The sequence below is a fragment of the Oncorhynchus clarkii genome, chromosome 17, assembly GCF_045791955.1.
Source record: "Oncorhynchus clarkii lewisi isolate Uvic-CL-2024 chromosome 17, UVic_Ocla_1.0, whole genome shotgun sequence".
NCBI lineage: Eukaryota > Metazoa > Chordata > Actinopteri > Salmoniformes > Salmonidae > Oncorhynchus > Oncorhynchus clarkii.
In genome coordinates, this window is record NC_092163.1 from 6,470,656 (window position 1) to 6,490,925 (window position 20,270).

Here is a 20,270-nt window from a genome sequence, read left to right on the forward strand (position 1 = left end):
GGTTGATAACAGCAGAGGTGTATTTAGAGGGCAAGTTGGTTAGGATGATATCTATGAGGGTGCCCGTGTTTAAGGCTTTGGGGAGGTACCTAGTAGGTTCATTGATAATTTGTGTAAAAAATTAACAGAGAAAATGTGTATTAACACACTACCTATTCATAGAAGTATTTATTCATCATCTACATATTCATATTACGCTTTTACGTCTGTGTACAGGAACGTATTATTTGGAAGACGTCAGAGAAAATATATCAGTTTATTGTTAAATAATTATGACGTTCTTTCCAATACAAAAAGTGTTGTAACTATTGTTTCCAAACTGCGTTACCCACTCCAGACAGCAGATGGCGACGAGCGTCTTTCAGGTGATGCTTCTTGCGTGACGTATAATGGACTGGACGGGACGCTTCTTCAAGAACAACAAGGCGCCAACTCTTTCAACCACCTCGATAGCTTGCTAGACAACATAAAACTTACAGATTGACGTTTTAGACCATGTTAATGTGCATTAGCTAATCGCAGTGTTTAAAACACATTTCAGTTGACGTTAACTTGAACCTAATTTGCTTGTTCAATTTGCAAATTTGTTAAAGATTGATACTGAGCCTAGCACTAGGCTATTCGCTAATGCTAACTAGCTAGCTAACATCCCTGACCATGAGCTCATTAAACTACTCACCCCCTGCTAAAGAAGTGGATGTCTGCTGTACGGAGAAAGAAGCTCTGGCGCTGAACATTGTCGTGAAAGATGAAGAGGAGGATATTACAGTGAAAGGAGAGAAAGATGCTCTGCCGCTGAACATTGTCGTGAAAGGCGAAGAGGAGGATATTACAGTGAAAGGAGAGAAAGAACCTTTCAGAATGGAAGAGGAGGCTGTTATAGGGAAAGAAGAGAAAGCATCCTCTTCCTCTCTAAAAGCTTATATCTCAGTAAAGGTGAAGGAGGAAGACGTTTTGGGAGTGAAAGAGGAGGAGACAGAATATCTCATTAACACCAGTGAGTATTGTCTTAAAAACAGGGGCACAAACTATGCAGTTGTTGAACTAATGTGTGGTTTTAAGGGGCATTCTACTTAAGTTCTTCACTTCAATGTGATGTTCAGTACTATATAAATTGTTAAAGGGTCAATCTGCCATTGCTACATATATTTTTGGGACTTTTAAATTAGATTTAATTATATATAACAGGCTTTTAAAATGTAATAATGGAGCATAATTTATACTTAAAATATCAAAGGGACACAAAAGGCACCCAATTAATTTAGAGATATTAATGCCTCTGATAAGACCCTATGACTGTAATAGACAGTAATAATTGATGATGGTAATAAGTTCACCATCTGTTTGATGTTCTCGTTAACACAGGAGAGAGACATGACTATCGTGGATCCTCTGGGGAGACTCAACATCCTGATGCTGACGAGGCAGAGAAGAGTCTCTCCAGATCAGAACACCAGATGGTACAGCTTGGTCTGGTCTAGCATACAGCTTGCTCTATCTGGGTCTGGGCTGTGTTTCTGTAAAGCAGTTTATGACAACAGTGACATCAGCATCCATAATGGTATGTGTCTGTGTCTCCTCTTTATGGTTACCAGGACAACGCTAGCCCTTCCTCTCTCCCGGAGTCCCCGTGTCATGCCTCTCCCGGAAACACCTTACTGCTGGGTATGAAGAGGTTGTCTGTGCTGCTGGTGGACTGCAGGAAAACAACAGGGCTGAGTGGAACTGTGAGAGGAGGAGAAGAGAAGAAAGGATCAGATTTGACACATCAAAGTAAGTGCTGTAGTTCAGTTTGAACAAATAAATAGATCTGCCCACTGGTATCTGTTACCAGGACAACCAGCAGAGTTCTGTTAGTTGACAGGAAGATAGAGTAGTGTATATGGATGTAATGAATATCATAACACTGAAAAAGGATTCGGCCAATGAAAAGAGAGAAACCGATAGACCATATAAAACCTTGATGAAAGTTAGCTTTAGAGGGAAAGTTTCAAGATGACCTAATGTAAGGTGCTTGTTTTACAAAAACATTCCATAAACTTGGTTCAGTTTATCAATCAACCTACCAGGGTAGTTACAAACAGTACAGAAATTGAATCATCAACATATTTTGATCATATCTTTACTATTGCTGCAGAAATGTGTTTGAAAGCAGTATCCAAATTCATCGGCTGTTGTGATCACAATATAGTAGTCATATCTAGGACAACCAAAGTTCCAAAAGGCTGGGCCTAATGTTCTATATAAGAGGTCATACAATTGTTTGTGGTGATTCCTATGTTGTTGATGTTATTATGTTGTTTTTTTTCACAGTAAATAACTCACGGACACTAGAGAAGCTTTAACCAAGTTTAATTATTCCCAAAGGTTCTGTACATCTGTAATTCAGACAACCCAACATTTGTTCCATCCAGATATATGTCTCACTTAAGACACTCCTTCTCTCCAATCCTTACATCTTATGGTTCCACAGGAAGAGAGTAACAGGATACCAGACCTTTATCTCCCTGATGAGAATCTGTCCTGACCTCAACCCCTCCTTCATCTAATCCACAGATGTTCGTCTCCCCTGTTTCACACTTTGCTCTCCTCTCGTCCACCCAACACATTCCGAAGCCACCTGTCTTTCTTCAGAGAACCATTAACTTCTGACATAACAGCCAGTCTCTTTCACTTCCTATCACTTCTTTAATGTCTCCATGTTCAAAGTTTGGCCGATTCCAACAATGGAAACAATATTTGTTGGTCCGTGGTGTGTAATGACAAGCAACCAGACGCTGCCCTTGACACGTTTATGAAATTGCTTATCCCAGTTACTAATAAGCATGCACCCATTAAGAAAATGACTGTAAAAACTGTTAAAACCACGTGGATTGATGAGGAATTTAAAAATGGTATGATGAAGAGGGAGGCAAAAGAGATGGCATATAGGTCTGGCTGAATAACTGATTGGCAAACCTATTGCAAATTGAGAAATCATGTGACTAAACTGAGTAAAACGAAGAAACTACACTATGAATTACACAAAGAATGATAGTAAAAAGCTTTGGAACTCCTTTGATGCAATTTTGGGAAAAAAATCAACAATGACATGTTACTGGTGTCTGACAACGTGGATGGAAAATGATTGAGGATAATAGCAGCCAATATTGCCAGTTCTATTAGCATTATCTTAAATTTAAGCCCACTAGAAAGTGTGTTCCCTCAGGCTTGGAGGGAAGCTAAAGTCATTCCACTCCCCAAGAATAGTAAAGCTCCCTTTACTGGCTTAAATAGCCGACCAATCAGCCTGTTACCAACCCTAAAAAATGGTGTTTGACCAGATACAATGCTATTTTACAGTAAACAAATATAGACTTTTAGCTTATAGGGAAGTTCATTCAACAAGCACAGCACTTACTTAATGACTGATTGGCTGAGAGAAATTGATGATAATAATATTATGATAAAAATATTGTTGGGGCTGTTTTGTTTGACTCAGTGCGGCTTTTGACATTATCGATCGTAGTCTGCTGCTGAAAAAAACGTATGGCTTTTACACCCCCTGCTGTATTGTGGATAAAGAGTTTTTCTTTTAAAATGTAACCTTTATTTAACTCGGCAAGTCAGTTAAGAACAAATTATTTTTTTCAATGACGGCCTAGGACTGCCTTGTTCAGGGGCAGAACGACAGAGTTTTACCTTGTCAGCTCATGGATTCAATCTGACCTGGCCTACACAATCCCCCGACCTCAACCAAATCAAGATGGTTTGGGATGAGTTGGATCGCAGAGGTGAAGGGAAAGTGGCCTACAAGTTCTCAGCATATGTGGGAACGCCTACAAGACTGTTGGAAAAGGATTCCAGGTGAAGCTGTTTGACAGAAAGCAAGGGTGGCAACTTTTAAAGAATAAAATATATATTTTGATTTAACACTTGTGGTTACTACATGATTCCATGTGTTTTTTAATAATTTTGAAGTCTTTATTATTCTACAATGTAGAAAATAGTAAAAATAAAGAAAAACCCTTGAATGAGTAGGTGAGTCCAAACCTTTGACTGGTACTGTACATTCAATTCCCGGACAACAGCTCCAGTGGACATTCCTGCAGTCAGCATGCCAATTGCCCGCTCCCTCAGAGACCTGTGGCATTGTTGTGTGATCAAACTGCACATTTTCGAGTTGCCTTTTATTATCCCCAGCACAAGGTGCACTTGTGTAATAACCAAGCTCTTCAATCAGCTTCTTGATATGCCACACCTGTCAGGTGGATGGATTATCTTGGCAAAGAATAAATGTTGACTAACAGTGATGCTCATGAAACATCCAACACTTTACATGTTGCGTTTATATTTTTGTTTTTTGTTGTTACTATCAGTTTTAGGAACATTTACCCAAAATATGACATCAGCGATAATCAAAATGTTGAAAATCTGTGAATGTCTAAATAAGAAATTTGTCCAATTAAACAGCAATGTGTCGAACCCTTTCAACAACGGGGAGATGTTACTGATGTGCTTTGTATCTGCGACGTAAAAACAGGTTTTGGACTTCCACACAAAATTACTTCTTTAGTTATTTTATGTTTAAGGAAGTGTGTAGGTCACATTCTGTATCATACAGCTATGAAAGTTATATATTTAGAACCACCTGTTCAATTGGAATCCAGCGACGTCTGTGTCTTCAGTGTCCTAGAACTGTCTAGTTTTTTGTGTTCTGACTTGTAAAACAGGATGAATAAGTAATGTAAACATAGCAGTAATTACCAGGAAGCTCTACATTTGTTTTAAAATCACACTAAGATTGTTAAATCTGGCCTCAGGTTATTGAGAGATCTGATTTAGGATTTACCCTCGTAGCAAGGTTTCTTTATCATGTCGTTTCATTTGGGTCTCTATTTAAAAATAACACTATCTTTGGCAGGAGAAAGACCAGACTCAGAGGAACCAGAGCCAGGGACGTCCAAACCAGCAAGACGACACCAGTGCTCCCAGTGTGAAAAGAGTTTTAAACAGAAAGCACAACTGAAAAAACATAAGAGAATACACACAGGGGAGAAGCCTTACCACTGCTCCCAATGTGGAACGTCTTTCGTCCGTTCGGAGGTGCTGAAACGGCATGAGAGAATACACACAGGAGAGAAGCCTTACCACTGCTCCCAATGTGGAAAGTGTTTCAACCATTCGGGGATGCTGAAACAACACGAGAGAATACACACAGGAGAGAAGCCGTACCACTGCTCCCAATGTGGAAAGTGTTTCACCCGGTCGGGGATGCTGAAACAACACGAGAGAATACACACAGGAGAGAAGCCGTACCACTGCTCCCAATGTGGAAAGTTTTTCAACCAGAGTGGACACCTGAAACAACATGAGAAAATACACACAGGAGAGAAGCCTTACCACTGCTCCCAATGTGGAAAGTGTTTCAACCATTCGGGGGACCTGAAACTACATGAGAGAATACACACAGGAGAGAAGCCTTACCACTGCTCCCAATGTGGAAAGTGTTTCACCCGGTCGGGGATGCTGAAAGAACATGAGAGAATACACACAGGAGAGAAGCCGTACCACTGCTCCCAATGTGGAAAGTTTTTCAACCAGAGTGGACACCTGAAACTACATGAGAGAATACACACGGGAGAGAAGCCTTACCATTGCTCCCAATGTGGAAAGTGTTTCAACCATTCGGGGGACCTGAAACGACATGAGAGAATACACACAGGAGAGAAGCCGTACCACTCCTCCCAGGGTGCAAACCATTTGCCCATTTAGGAAGCCTGAAAGAACACATTAGACTGCACACAGAGGAGAAGGCTTAGAAAAGCTCAGACTGTGGGAAAACATATTACTCATAAGTCACTTAAACGTCATTAGAGAATCCACACAGGAGAGAGAAATTACTTCTCTTAGCGTGTATGTTGATATTTCACATCACATTGACTTAAAAATCATATCGGAGAACATACACAGTGCTCCCGTTGTCTTATATTGTTGACTGACAATGTGTTTACCTGTATTTACCATATGAAATTAAATGGTACAGGGTATACTCAAACATATATTTGTTTGTTTCTATTAGAAAACATGAAGTGAATATGGAGTCTGTCAGTTTGAATATAAAGGAGATCAGGTTCCTTGTTTTAAATTGTCCTTTTTTAAAACTCTGTGTGTTTATCTGGGTGTGTCATTCCTCCAGCACTACAGATAATCAAGTGATATTTGGATGTGATGCATTAGTTCCATTGTTGACATTTGCATTGTTGGCCCACTGATGATTTAATGAAATGAAAATGTTCAGACTCTGTAATGGAAAATGTTAGTTGTATGTGTGTCCACATAACTGAGTATGTGACTAACCTTGTGAAACTGTCCTATTATAAGCTCCTGTTCTTGGGAGTATCATTCTGTGTTGCAAACCAATTTGCACCTGTGTCCTTGTATGAATAAAGTCCCGCCCAGGAACAGGAAACTATGAAGATATGTGCTAATCACCCAATGCTTAGGGAATTCAGACTGTCTACACTGCGCTGTGTAACTCTGTTATTCTCTCTGAGCTCAGAAATAAAGAATCTTGGTTTGACTTGGACTCCAGCAGATCCTGATTTTATAATATCCACCACAACTCTCCCACAGATTGCTGTTTATCGTTGTCTCAATGAAGAGTTCCTCTTTCGACTTTCCTGGGGGCATTTACAACGCTCCCACTGGTTGAATAAACATTGTTACCCGATTGATGAGATTATTATGGATGAGAGCAATTATTTTATTTGTCGAATTGCAACCAAGCATCGGTCATCATGTCGCCCTCAAAATGTATTGGAATGGAGCATCAAGCTCACATGTAGTTTCACTACCCTGTGAAGTTCATAACTTATTTCATCTGTAGCCTAATAAACTACATGGTTTTCCAAGTTTTAGAGGGAGGACCACACAACATATCATCACGTGACTCCAAGTTAACTAAGACATGATGGTTATTATATAAATATTTGTACATAAAGGAGTTTCCATCGCCATTTCTCACTAAAACGTTTTTACTGACACAACCCACCATGTCAAACGAACTAACATATCGTCTGTCACCATTTATAAAAATGTTCAGGCATAACCTGTTTCCATCAGCCCAGTCATTACTTTTGAAATGGTTGGATCAATATCCACCTTCATGATATGGATGAAGCCTGATTTTGAATGTCTGAGTAGTTCTATATGATGTCATAATTCACCCCTCTGATAATCAAGTGATATTTGGAATGTCTGAGTAGTTCTATATGATGTCATAATACACCCCTCTGATAGTGATACATTTGTTACTTACAGAGCACCACTGCCCCTGACCAGCTGAATGCAGGTGGGCTCTCCTGTCAACATGGGGCTCCTGCTGCAGGTAGCCTAGCGGTTAACAGTGTTGGGCCAGTAACTGAAAGATCCCTTGTTTGAATCCCAGAGAGGACTAGGTGGAAAATCTGTCAATGTGCCCTTGAGGGCTGCAACAGGAGCCTCATGTTGACAGGAGAGCCCACCTGCACTCAGCTGGCCAGGTGTCTTAACAGGAACAAGCTTTGGTACACCTGTATTTTTTCCCATTCTTCTCTGCAGATCCTCTCAACCTCTGTCAGGTTGGATGGGAAGCGTCGCTGCACAGCTATTTTCAGGTCTCTCCAGAGATGTTCGATCGGGTTCAAGTCCAGGCTCTGGCTGGGCCACACAAGGACATTCAGAGACTTGTCCCGAAGCCACTTCTGCGTTGTCCTTTGTCTGTGTGCTTAGGGTTGTTGTCCTGTTGGAAGGTGAACCTTTGCCCCAGTCTGAGGTCCTGAGTGCTCTGGAGCAGGTTTTCATCAATTATCTCTCTGTACTTTATTTTTATTTAATTTATTTATTATTGAACCTTTATTTAACTTGGCAAGTCAGTTAAGAACAAATTCTTATTTACAACGGTGGCCTACCAAAAGGCAAAAGGCCTCCTATGGTGGCTGGGATTCAAAACAAGGATACATCCCTAACCAAGGCCCTTCTTCAGTGGCTTCTTCCTTGCTGAGCGGCCTTTCAGGTTATGTTGATATAGGACTCATTTTACTATGGATATAGATATTTTTGTACCTGTTTCCTCCAGCATCTTCACAAGGTCCTTTGCTGTTGTTCTGGGACTGGTTTGCACTTTTCGCACCAACGTATGTTGATCTCTAGGAGACAGAACAAGTCTCCTTCCTGAGCGGTATGACGGCTGTGTGGTCCCATGGTGTTTATACTTGCATATACTATAGTTTGTCAACAAGACATTTGTGGAGTGGTTGAAAACCGAGTTTTAATGACTCCAACCTAAGTGTATGTAAACATCCCTTGTATAGCCTCCACTCTGTACTGGTACCCCCTGAATATAGCCTCCACATTGAATCTGTACTGGTAACCCCTGTATATAGCCTCCACATTGACTCTGTACTGGTACCCCCTGTATATAGTCTCCACATTGACTCGGTACTGGTACCTCCTGTATATAGCCTCCACATTGACTCTGTACTGGTACCCCCTGTATATAGTCTCCACATTGACTCGGTACTGGTACCTCCTGTATATAGCCTCCAAATTGACTCTGTACTAGTACCCCCTGTATATAGTCTCCACATTGACTCGGTACTGGTACCCCCTGTATATAGTCTCCACATTGACTCTGTACTGGTACCCCCTGTATTTAGCCTCCACATTGACTCTGTACTGGTACCCCCTGTATATATCCTCCACATTGACTCTGTACTGGTAACCCTGTATATACCCTCCTCATTGACTCTGTACTGGTACCCCCTGTATATAGTCTCCACATTGACTCTGTACCGGTACCCCCTGTATACAGCCTCCACATTGACTCTGTACTGGTACCCCCTGTATACAGTCTCCACATTGACTCTGTACTGGTACCCCCTGTATACAGCCTCCACATTGACTCTGTACTGGTACCCCCTGTATTTAGCCTCCACATTGACTCTGTACTGGTACTTTATATAGCCTCCACAGTGACTCTGTACTGGTACCCCCTGTATATAACCTCCACATTGACTCTGTACTGGTACCCCCTGTATATAACCTCCACATTGACTCTGTACTGGTACCCCCTGTATATAACCTCCACATTGACTCTGTACTGGTACCCCCTGTATACAGCCTCCACATTGACTCTGTACTGGTACCTCCTGTATATAGCCTCCACAGTGACTCTGTACTGGTACCCCCTGTATATAACCTCCACATTGACTCTGTACTGGTACCCCCTGTATACAACCTCCACATTGACTCTGTAAACACGGTATAGTTTTTTTATTGTGTAACTTTTTTTCTTACCTCTTATTTTTCTTAACTACATTGTTGGTTAAGGGCTTGTCAGTAAGAATTTCATGGTAATGTCTACTACACCTGTTGTAGCTTTGTATTGTAGCTTTAAGGGAATAGTATGGTCACATCATATTCATATTAAGCTTCTACGTCTGTGTACCGGAACGTATTATTTGGAAGACGTCAGAGAAAATATATCAGCTCATTGTTAAATAATTATGACGTTCTTTCCAATACAAAAGGTGTTGTAACTATTGTTTCCAAACTGCGTTACCCACTCCAGCCAGCAGATGGCGACGAGCGTCTTTCAGTTGACTCTTCTTTCGTGACGTATATTGGACTGGACGGGACTCTTCTTCAGGAACAACAAGAAGCCAACTCTTTCAACCACCTCGGTAGCTTGCTAGCCAACATAAAACTGAAAGATTGACGTTTTAGACCATGTTAATGTGCATTAGCTAATCGCAGTGTTTAAAACACATTTCAGTTGACGTTAACTTGAACCTAATTTGCTTGTTAAATTTGCAAATTTGTTAAAGATTGATACTGAGCCTAGCACTAGGCTATTCGCTAATGCTAACTAGCTAGCTAACATCCCTGACCATGAGCTCATTAAAGTACTCATCCCCTGCTAAAGAAGTGGATGTCTGCTGTACGGAGAAAGAAGCTCTGGCGCTGAACATTGTCGTGAAAGATGAAGAGGAGGATATTACAGTGAAAGGAGAGAAAGATGCTCTGCCGCTGAACATTGTCGTGAAAGAGGAAGAGGAGGAGGATATTACAGTGAAAGGAGAGAAAGAACCTTTCAGAATGAAAAAGGAGGAAGAGGAGGCTGTTATAGGGAAAGAAGAGAAAGCATACTCTTCCTCTCTAAAAGGTTATATCTCAGTAAAGGTGAAGGAGGAAGACGTTTTGGGAGTGAAAGAGGAGGATACAGAATATCTTATTAGCACCAGTGAGTACTGTCTTCAACAGGGACACAAACTATGCAGTTGTTGAATTAATGTGTGGTTTTTAAGGGGCATTCTACTTAAGTTATTCACTTCAGTGTGATGTTCAGTACTATTTAAATTGTTAAAGGGTCAATCTGCCATTGCTACATGTATTTTTGGGACTTTTAAATGAGATTTAATTATATATAACAGGCTTTTAAAATGTAATAATGGAGCATAATTTATACTTAAAATATCCAAGGGACACAAAAGGCACCCAATTAATTTAGAGATATTAATGCCTCTGATAAGACCCTATGACTGTAATAGACAGTAATAATTGATGATGGTAATAAGTTCACCATCTGTTTGATGTTCTCGTTAACACAGGAGAGAGACATGACTATCGTGGATCCTCTGGGGAGACTCAACATCCTGATGCTGACGAGGCAGAGAAGAGTCTCTCCATTTCAGAACACCAGATGGTACAGCTTGGTCTGGTCTAGCATACAGCTTGCTCTATCTGGGTCTGGGCTGTGTTTCTGTAAAGCAGTTTATGACAACAGTGACATCAGCATCCATAATGGTATGTGTCTGTGTCTCCTCTTTATGGTTACCAGGACAACGCTAGCCCTTCCTCTCTCCCGGAGTCCCTGTGTCATGCCTCTCCCGGTAGCACCTTACTGCTGGGTATGAAGAGGTTGTCTGTGCTGCTGGTGGACTGCAGGAAAACAATGGGGCTGAGTGGAACTGTGAGAGGAGGAGAAGAGAAGAAAGGATCAGATTTGACTCATCAAAGTAAGTGCTGTAGTTTAGTTTGAACAAATACAATAGATCTGCCCACCGGTATCTGTTACCAGGATAACCAGCAGAGTTCTGTTAGTTGACAGGAAGATAGACTGGTGTATATGGATGTTATGAATATCATAACACTGAAAAAGGATTCTGCCAATGAAAAGAGAGAAACCAATAGACCATATAAAACCTTGATGAAAGGTAGCTTTGGAGAGAAAGTTTCAAGATGATCCAATGTAAGGTGCTTGTTTTACAAAAACTTTTCCTTAAAACATTATGGATGTTACATTGCCTGTCGCAGTCAACGCCCCTATCTTTAAAAGACTGTAGAACAGGCAAACTAAACTCAGGACTTTGGTAATTAATTAACTAATACTGGAGGAAAGCTGTGATCAGGCTGCCTACTCAAGCAAAAGCTTCAAACTGTAACCAGTGCCGGCAACCTTGTTCAGGTTATCAATCAACCTACCAGGGTAGTTACAAACAGTAGAGGAATGAAATCATCAACATGGTTTGATCATATCTTAACTAATGCTGCAGAAATGGGTTTTAAAGCAGTATCCAGATCCATCAGATGTAGTGATCACAATATAGGAGCCATGTCTAGGAAAACCACAGTTCCAAAGGCTGGGACTAATATTGTGTATAAGAGGTCATACATTTTTGCTATGTTGTTGATGTAAATAATATTTGTTGGTCCGTGGTGTGTAATGAGGAGCAACCAGACACTGCCCGTGACACATTTGAAACTGCTTGTCCCAGTTACTAATAAGCATGCACCCATTAAGAAAATGACTGTAAAAACTGTTAAATCCACGTGGATTGATGAGTAATTAAAAAATGGTATGATGAAGAGGGAGGCAAAAGAGATGGCATATAGGTCTGGCTGTATAACTGATTGGCAAAACTATTGCAAATTGAGAAATAATTTGACTAAACTGAATATAAAGAGTAACTACACTATGAAACAAAGATAAATGACATGAAGAATGATAGTAAAAATCTTTGGAGCATCTTCAATGAAATTTTGCGCAAATAAAATCAACAATAACAAGTCACTGGTGTCTGACAACGTGGATGGAAAATTGAGGATAATAGCGTCCGATATTGCCATTCCTATTTGCCTTGTCTTTAATTTAAGGCTAATAGAAAGTGTGTGCCCTCAGGCCTGGAGGGAAGCTAAAGTCATTCCACTACCCAAGAATAGTAATGCTCCCTTTACTGGCTTAAATAGCCGACCAATCAGCCTGTTACCGACCCTTACAATTTTGGAAAAAAAATATTTGACCAGATACAATGCTATTTTACAGTAAACAAATATAGACTTTTAGCTTATAGTGAAGTTAATTCAACAAGCACAGCACTTACAAGTGACTGATTGGCTGAGAGAAATTGATGATAAAAATGGCTTTACACCCCCTGCTATATTGTGGATAAAGAGTTTTTCTTTTAAAATGTAACCATTTAACTAGGCAAGTCAGTTAAGAACAAATTATTTTTTTCAATGATGGCCTAGGACTGCCTTGTTCAGGGGCAGAACGACAGAGTTTTACCTTGTCAACTCGGGGATTCAATCCAGCAATCTCTTGGTTACTGGCCTACCGCTCTAACCACTAGGCTACCTGCCGCCCCAGAGCTACCTGTCTAACGGAACACAAAGAGTGTTCTTTAATGGAAGCCTGTACAACAAAATCAAGGTAGAATCAGGAATTCCCCAGGGCAGCTGTTTGGCACTCACTTTTTTCAATCTTTACCAACAACATGCCAATGACATTTGAGTAAAGCCAGTGAGTCTATGTATGCGGATGACTCAACACTGTACACGTCAGCTACTACAGCGACTGAAATGACTGCAACACTTAACATAGAGCTGCAGTTAGTTTCAGAATGGGTGGCAAGGAATACATATTTCTGATTACCTTAAGTTACATGGCCTACTACGCTAATTCTGTAGCGGTATTGTTAGAGGGGGGTAAATATGAAGATTTTGTTGGGGCGCCAGGCAGGTATTAACCCTAGTTATTAAAGTTAGTTATTACCTATTATAACATTATTATTATTATTAAATATTATTAAAACCGAAAGGATGAGAGTAGAATAGATAGAGTAGCGCTTCCAGACACATTCTAAACATGGTGGAGACTTAGAGGACTGTAGCATCTAATGATGAAGCATTATGGAGTCTTAAAGGAGGACTGTACCATCTAATGATGAAACATTATGGAGTCTTAAAGGAGGACTGTAGCATCATGAGGTAGTCACCGGGAATTCATTTCAATTAATTGCCTTTTTAGAAGTTAAGTTGTGGAATTTCTTTCCCTATAACCTGTTTGGGATAGGGGGCAGTATTTTCACGTCCGGATGAAAAGCGTTCCCAAAGTAAACTACCTGCTACTCAGGCCCAGAAGCTAGGATATGCATATAATTGGTAGGTTTGGATAGAAAACACTCTAATGTTTCTAAAACTGTAAAAATAATGTCTGTGTGTATATCATAACTTATTTGGCAGGTGAAACCCCGAGGACAAACCATCCAGGAGGAATTTTTTGTTGTTGAGGTGACTCTGTTTTCAAATGGTTTTGTGTGGCACTTGGTTGCAGTTCCTATTGCTTCCACTAGATGTCAACAGTCTTTAGAAATTGGTTGATGTTTTTCTTTAGAGAAATGAAGAAGTTCGGCTATTCAGAACGAGGGTCCAGCCTAGTGCTCTCTAATGTTTTGATGCGCACTCCAGGTCACGCGCTTCACGTTGTTTTTATCCGGTATTGAACACAGTTTATCCCATCTTAAATTTTCTCGATTATTTACGTTTTAAAATACCTAAAGTTGGATTAGGAAAGTTGTTTGAAATGTTTGGACAGCATTTACAGGTATCGTATTAGATATTTTGTAGTCATGCTGGGCGAGTTGGAACCAGTGTTTTTTTTAAATCAAACGCGCCAAATAAATGGACATTTTGGAGATATAACAACGAAATTAATCGAACAAAAGGACCATTTGTGATGTTTATGGGACATATTGGAGTGCCAAAAGAAGAAGCTCTTCAAAGGTAAGGCACGAATTATATCATTATTTCTGAGGTTTGTGTCGCGCCTGGTGGGTTGAAATATGATTGTCGTGGGTTGAAATATGATTGTCATGTGTTTGTTTGATGGGGTGCTGTCCTCAGATAATCGCATAGTTCGCTTTTGCCGTAAAGCCTTTTTGAAATCTGACACGGTGGCTAGATTAACAAGGAGATTAACAAGGAGACTGCGTGAATCAGGCCTTCATGTTCGAATTGCTGCAAGGAAACCACTACTAAAGGAGAAGAAGAAGAAGAGACTTGCTTGGGCCAAGAAACACGAACAATGGACATTAGACCGGTGGATATCTGTCCTTGGGTCTGATGAGTCCAAATTTGAGATTTTTGGATCTGAGCGTCATGTCTTTGTGAGACGAGGAGTAGATGAACATAAGTCACTCTTAACCAGCATGGCTTCCACAGCATTCTACAGCTATATGCCATCCCATCTGGTTTGGGCTTAGTCCCACTGTCATTTGTTTTTCAACAGGACAATGACCCAACACACCTCCTGGCTGTGTAAGAGCTATTTGATCAAGTAGGAGAGTGATGGAGTGCTGCATCAGATGACCTGGCCTACACAATCCCCCGACACAATCCCCCACATTTCCAGAGATGGAAGTAATTTTTACTGTACTTTTTGGTACCTTTGAATCTAATGTATTGTATCAAGATGGTTTGGGATGAGTTGGATCGCAGAGGTTGTGTGAACAAACTGCACATTTTCGAGTAGCCTTTAATTATCTCCAGCACAAGGTGCACCTGTGTAATAACCAAGCTGTTCAATCAGCTTCTTGATATGCCACACCTGTCAGGTGGATGGATTATCTTGGCAAAGAATAAATGTTGACTAACAGTGATGCTCATGAAACATCCAACACTTTACATGTTGCATTTATATTTTGTTTTTTTGTTGTTACTATCAGTTTTAGGAACATTTACCCAAAATATGACATCAGCGATAATCAAAATGTTGAACATCTGTGAATGTCTAAGTAAGAAATTGGTCAATTTAAACAGCAATGTGTCGAACCCTTTCAACAACGGGGAGATGTTACTGATGTGCTTTGTATCTTCGACGTAAAAACAAGTTTTGGACTTCCACACAAAATGACTTCTTTAGTTATTTTATGTTTAAGGAAGTGTGTAGGTCACATTCTGTATCATACAGCTATGAAAGTTATATATTTAGAACCACCTGTTCAATTGGAATCCAGCGACGTCTGTGTCTTCGGTGTCCTAGAACTGTCCAGGTTTTTGTGTTCTGACTTGTAAAACAGGATGAATAAAATAAGTAATGTAAACATATCAGTAATTACCAGGAAGCTCTACATTTGTTTTAAAATCACACTAAGATTTTTAAAACTGGCCTCGGGTTATTGAGAGATCTGATTTAGGATTTACCCTCGTAGCAAGGTTGTTTTATCATGTGGTTTCATTCGGGTCTCTATTTAAAAATAACACTGTCTTTGGCAGGAGAAAGGCCAGACTCGGAGGAACCAGAGCCAGGGACGTCCAAACTAGCAAGACGACACCACTGCTCCCAGTGTGGAAAGAGTTTTCACCAGAAAGCACACCTGAAAGCTCATGAGAGAATACACACAGGAGAGAAGCCTTACCACTGCTCCCAATGTGGAAAGTGTTTCAACCAGTCGGGGGAGCTGAAACAACATGAGAGAATACACACAGGAGAGAAGCCTTACCACTGCTCCCAATGTGGAAAGTGTTTCAACCAGAGAGTAAACCTGAAACAACATGAGAGAATACACACAGGAGAGAAGCCTTACCACTGCTCCCAGTGTGGAAAGAGTTTCAACCGGAAAGCAAACCTGAAAGCTCATGAGAGAATACACACAGGAGAGAAGCCTTACCACTGCTCCCAATGTGGAAAGTGTTTCAACCAGTCGGGGGAGCTGAAACTACACGAGAGAATACACACAGGAGAGAAGCCTTACCACTGCTCCCATTGTGGAAAGTGTTTCGTCCATTTGGAGGTGCTGAAACAGCATGAGAGAATACACACAGGGGAGAAGCCTTACCACTGCTACCAGTGTGGAAAGGGTTTCAACCAGAGAGGACACCTGAAACTACACGAGTGAATACACACAGGAGAGAAGCCTTACCACTGCTCCCAATGTGGAAAGAGTTTCAGCCGGAAAGCATTCCTGAACCAACACGAGAGAATACACACGGGGGAGAAGCCTTACCACTGCTCCCAGTGTGGAAAGCGTTTCAACCATTCAGGGAAGCTGAAACGGCATGAGAGAATACACACAGGAGAGAAGCCTTACCACTGCTCCCAATGTGGAAAGTGTTTCAACCAGCCGGGGGACCTGAAACAACACGAGAGAATACACACGGGAGAGAAGCCTTACCACTGCTCCCAGTGTGGAAAGCGTTTCAGCCATTCAGGAAAGCTGAAACGGCATGAGAGAATACACACAGGAGAGAAGCCTTACCACTGCTCCCAATGTGGAAAGTTTTTCAGCCAGATAGGATACCTGAAACAACATGAGAGAATACACACGGGGGAAAAGCCTTACCACTGCTCCCAGTGTGGAAAGTGTTTCAACAATTCAGGGACGCTGAAACGACATGAGAGAATACACACAGGGCAGAAGCCTTACCACTCCTCCCAGGGTGCAAAGCTTTTGCCCATTTAGGAAGCCTGAAAGAACACATTAGACTGCACACAGAGGAGAAGGCTTAGAAAAGCTCAGACTGTGGGAAAACATAGTACTCATAACAGTCATTTAAACGTCATTAGAGAATCCACACAGGAGAGAGAAATTACTTCTCTTAGCGTGTATATTGATATTTCACATCACATTGGCTTAAAATTCATCAGAGAACATACACAGTGCTCCCATTGTCTTATATTGTTGACCGACAATGTGTTTACCTGTCTTTACCATATGAAATTAAATGGTACAGGGTATACTCAAACATATATTTGACCTACAAAACTAAGGACATGATTGTGGACTTCAGGAAACAGCAGGGGGAACACCCCCCTATCCACATCGATGGAACAGTATTGGAGAGGGTAGTAAGTTTTATGTTCCTCGGCATACACATCACAGACAAACTGAATTGGTCCACCCAGCAGCGCCTCTTCAACCTCAGGAGGCTGAAGAAATTCGGCCTGTCACCAAAAGCACTCACAAACTTCTACAGATGCACAATCGAGAGCATCCTGTCGGGCTGTATCACCGCCTGGTACGGCAACTGCTCCGCCCACAACCGTTAGGCTCTCCAGAGGGTAGTGAGGTCTGCACAACGCATCACCGGGGGCAAACTACCTGCCCTCCAAGACACCTACACCACCCGATGTCACAGGAAGGCCATAAAGATCATCAAGGACAACAACCACCCGAGCCACTGCCTGTTCACCCCGCTATCATCCAGAAGGCGAGGTCAGTACAGGTGCATCAAAGCTGGGACCGAGAGACTGAAAAATAGCTTCTATCTCAAGGCCATCAGACTGTTAAACAGCCACCACTAACATTGAGTGGCTGCTGCCAACACACTGACTCAACTCCAGCCACTTTAATAATGGGAATTGATGGGAAATGATGTAAAATATATCACTAGCCACTTTAAACAAGGCTACCTAATATAAGGTTTACATACCCTACATTATTCATCTCATATGCATACGTATATACTGTACTCTATATCATCTACTGCATCTTTATGTAATACATGTATCACTAGCCACTAACTATGCCACTTTGTTTACATACTCATCTCATATGTATATACTGCACTCAATACCATCTACTGTATCTTGCCTATGCCGCTCTGTACCATCACTCATTCATATATCTTTATGTACATATCCCCTTACACTTGTGTCTATAAGGTAGTAGTTTTGGAATTGTTAGCTAGATTACTTGTTGGTTATTACTGCATTGTCGGAACTAGAAGCACAAGCATTTCGCTACACTCGCACTAACATCTGCTAACCATGTGTATGTGACAAATAAAATGTCATTTGATTTGACCTCAGAAATAAAGAATCTTGGTTTGACTTGGACTCCAGCAGATCCTTATTTTATCATATCCACCACAACTCTCCCACAGATTGCTGTTTATCATTGTCTCAATGAAGAGTTCCTCTTTCGACTTTCCTGGGGGCAATTACAAACCTCCCACTGGTTGAATAAACGTTGTTACCCGATTGATGAGATTATTATGGGTGAGAGCAATTATTTTATTTGTCAAATGGCAACCAAGCATCGGTCATCATGTCACCAGATTAAGACCCTCAAAATGTATTGGAATTGAGCATCAAGCTCATCACATGTAGTTTCACCACCCTGTGAAGTTCATAACTTATTTCATCTGTAGCCTAATAAACGACATGGTTTTCCAAGTTTTAGAGGGAGGACCACACAACATATCATCACGTGACTCCAAGTTAACTCAGATATGATGGTTATTTGTTGAAGGAATTAAATTGCTCTCTGTTTTAATACCCAATTAAAATGAAACACTCTGTCAATTCATAAGGAATTGTAATTCCCTTATTCTATAATGATAGACAGAGCCCAGTCTTAAAATCAGACTGCAGAGTTTATTCAAGAGAGTACTGAGTACACATTTTACCACAGGTTATAAACGGAAAATGACGTCAGCGTTTTCTAAATGTTCCGTCTCTTCTTGACACTGGTAGAAAGGCTCTATAGTTCTCAAGCCTTCCCTCCTCGCCTTGAGCCAAGGCCTTGAGCCAAGGTCAGCTAGTGTAGATAAGCATTCTAGTCAGTTTGGAGATATAGTTCATTCATTTGTACCAAGGAACAGACCGTCATTGTTCTAAACTCTTGACCACATTCACACACACATTATTTTCAGTACTGGGATCAAGAAAGAAAACTCATACATATACAGAATAGTATTCTGATTAGTACATATACAGTAACATAATAGTATTCGGGTTAGTACATATACAGTAACACGCTAGTATTCTGATTAGTCAGTCCTGATTGAAATGTATACATAATTAGTCATCATTGATATATAAATATTTGTACATAAAGGAGTTTCCATCGCCATTTCTCACTAAAACGTTTATACTGGCACAAAAAGACCCAACCATGTCAGACAAACTAACATATCGTCTGTCAGCATTTATAAAAATATTCAGGCATATCCTGTTTCCGTCAGCCCGGTCATTACTTTTGAAATGGTTGGATCAATATCCACCTTCATGATGTGGATGAAGCCTGATTTGGAATGTCTGAGTAGTTCTATATGATGTCATAATACACCCCTCGATAATCAAGTGATATTTGGAATGTCTGAGTAGTTCTATCTGATGTCATAATACACCCCTCTGATAGTGATACATTTGCTCCATTGTTTCCATGTCAGTTGGTTTCCCACTCTGATGATGTATATCTGACAGAGGGGCTTTAAATGAATAGTATGGTGACATCTTAGTGGGGCTTGAAGTAAATAGGATTATTAATCATAAACTCCTATAGCAACAATACAATGCAGCTTTGACATCAAGAAGAGAATGGGCTGATGGGTGGTGGTGCTACTCTATAGGTAAGGCTGTCCAATATGAATGTTCAATACACACAATAGGTTGGTTATGGAGGGTGATGTATCACAGTCAAAGTCCTGCAAAAAGAGCTAAGAGACTCATATTTGTGTAAACTATACATAGTTGTGTTCTGTGGTTGTCACTGAGTTGGCTGATATCCCATTTTATGGGGTCACTCCACAGTTAAGGCTGTACAGTGCCTATACAAAGTCTACACTTTGCTCCTTTCATATTTATTTTGATCCTGATAAACTCCCCAGTCACTGCCAGTGACAAGCATACCCATAACATGATGCTGCCACCACAATACTTAATGTGTGGTCTATCTCCAGGTCATCAGACTGTTAAATAGTCACCTCTAGCCGGCCTCCGCCCAGTATCATCCTATATAACTACTGCTGTACACACCTTTTATATTAGTTTCCGGTTCTACCATTTCTATATTTCTAAATCCTTAAAAGAAATTGTAAGGAAAATCAGTAGGTCACACAAATGACTATTTCTAAACAAAGATAATAGACAAGTAGAATGGGAGAGGTTTCTTATACTATCTTCACTTACTCGGTGCAGAGACTCCAGGGGTGGTGATGAAGGCTGTGGGAATGAAGATCAGACA

General features: G+C 40.8%; 1 pseudogene; it reads left to right on the top strand.

Annotated features, from left to right (window-relative positions):
* Window positions 1-657: 657 nt before the first annotated feature.
* LOC139370074 (zinc finger protein ZFP2-like) lies at window positions 658-16,763 on the top strand (annotated as a pseudogene).
* Window positions 16,764-20,270: the final 3,507 nt, after the last annotated feature.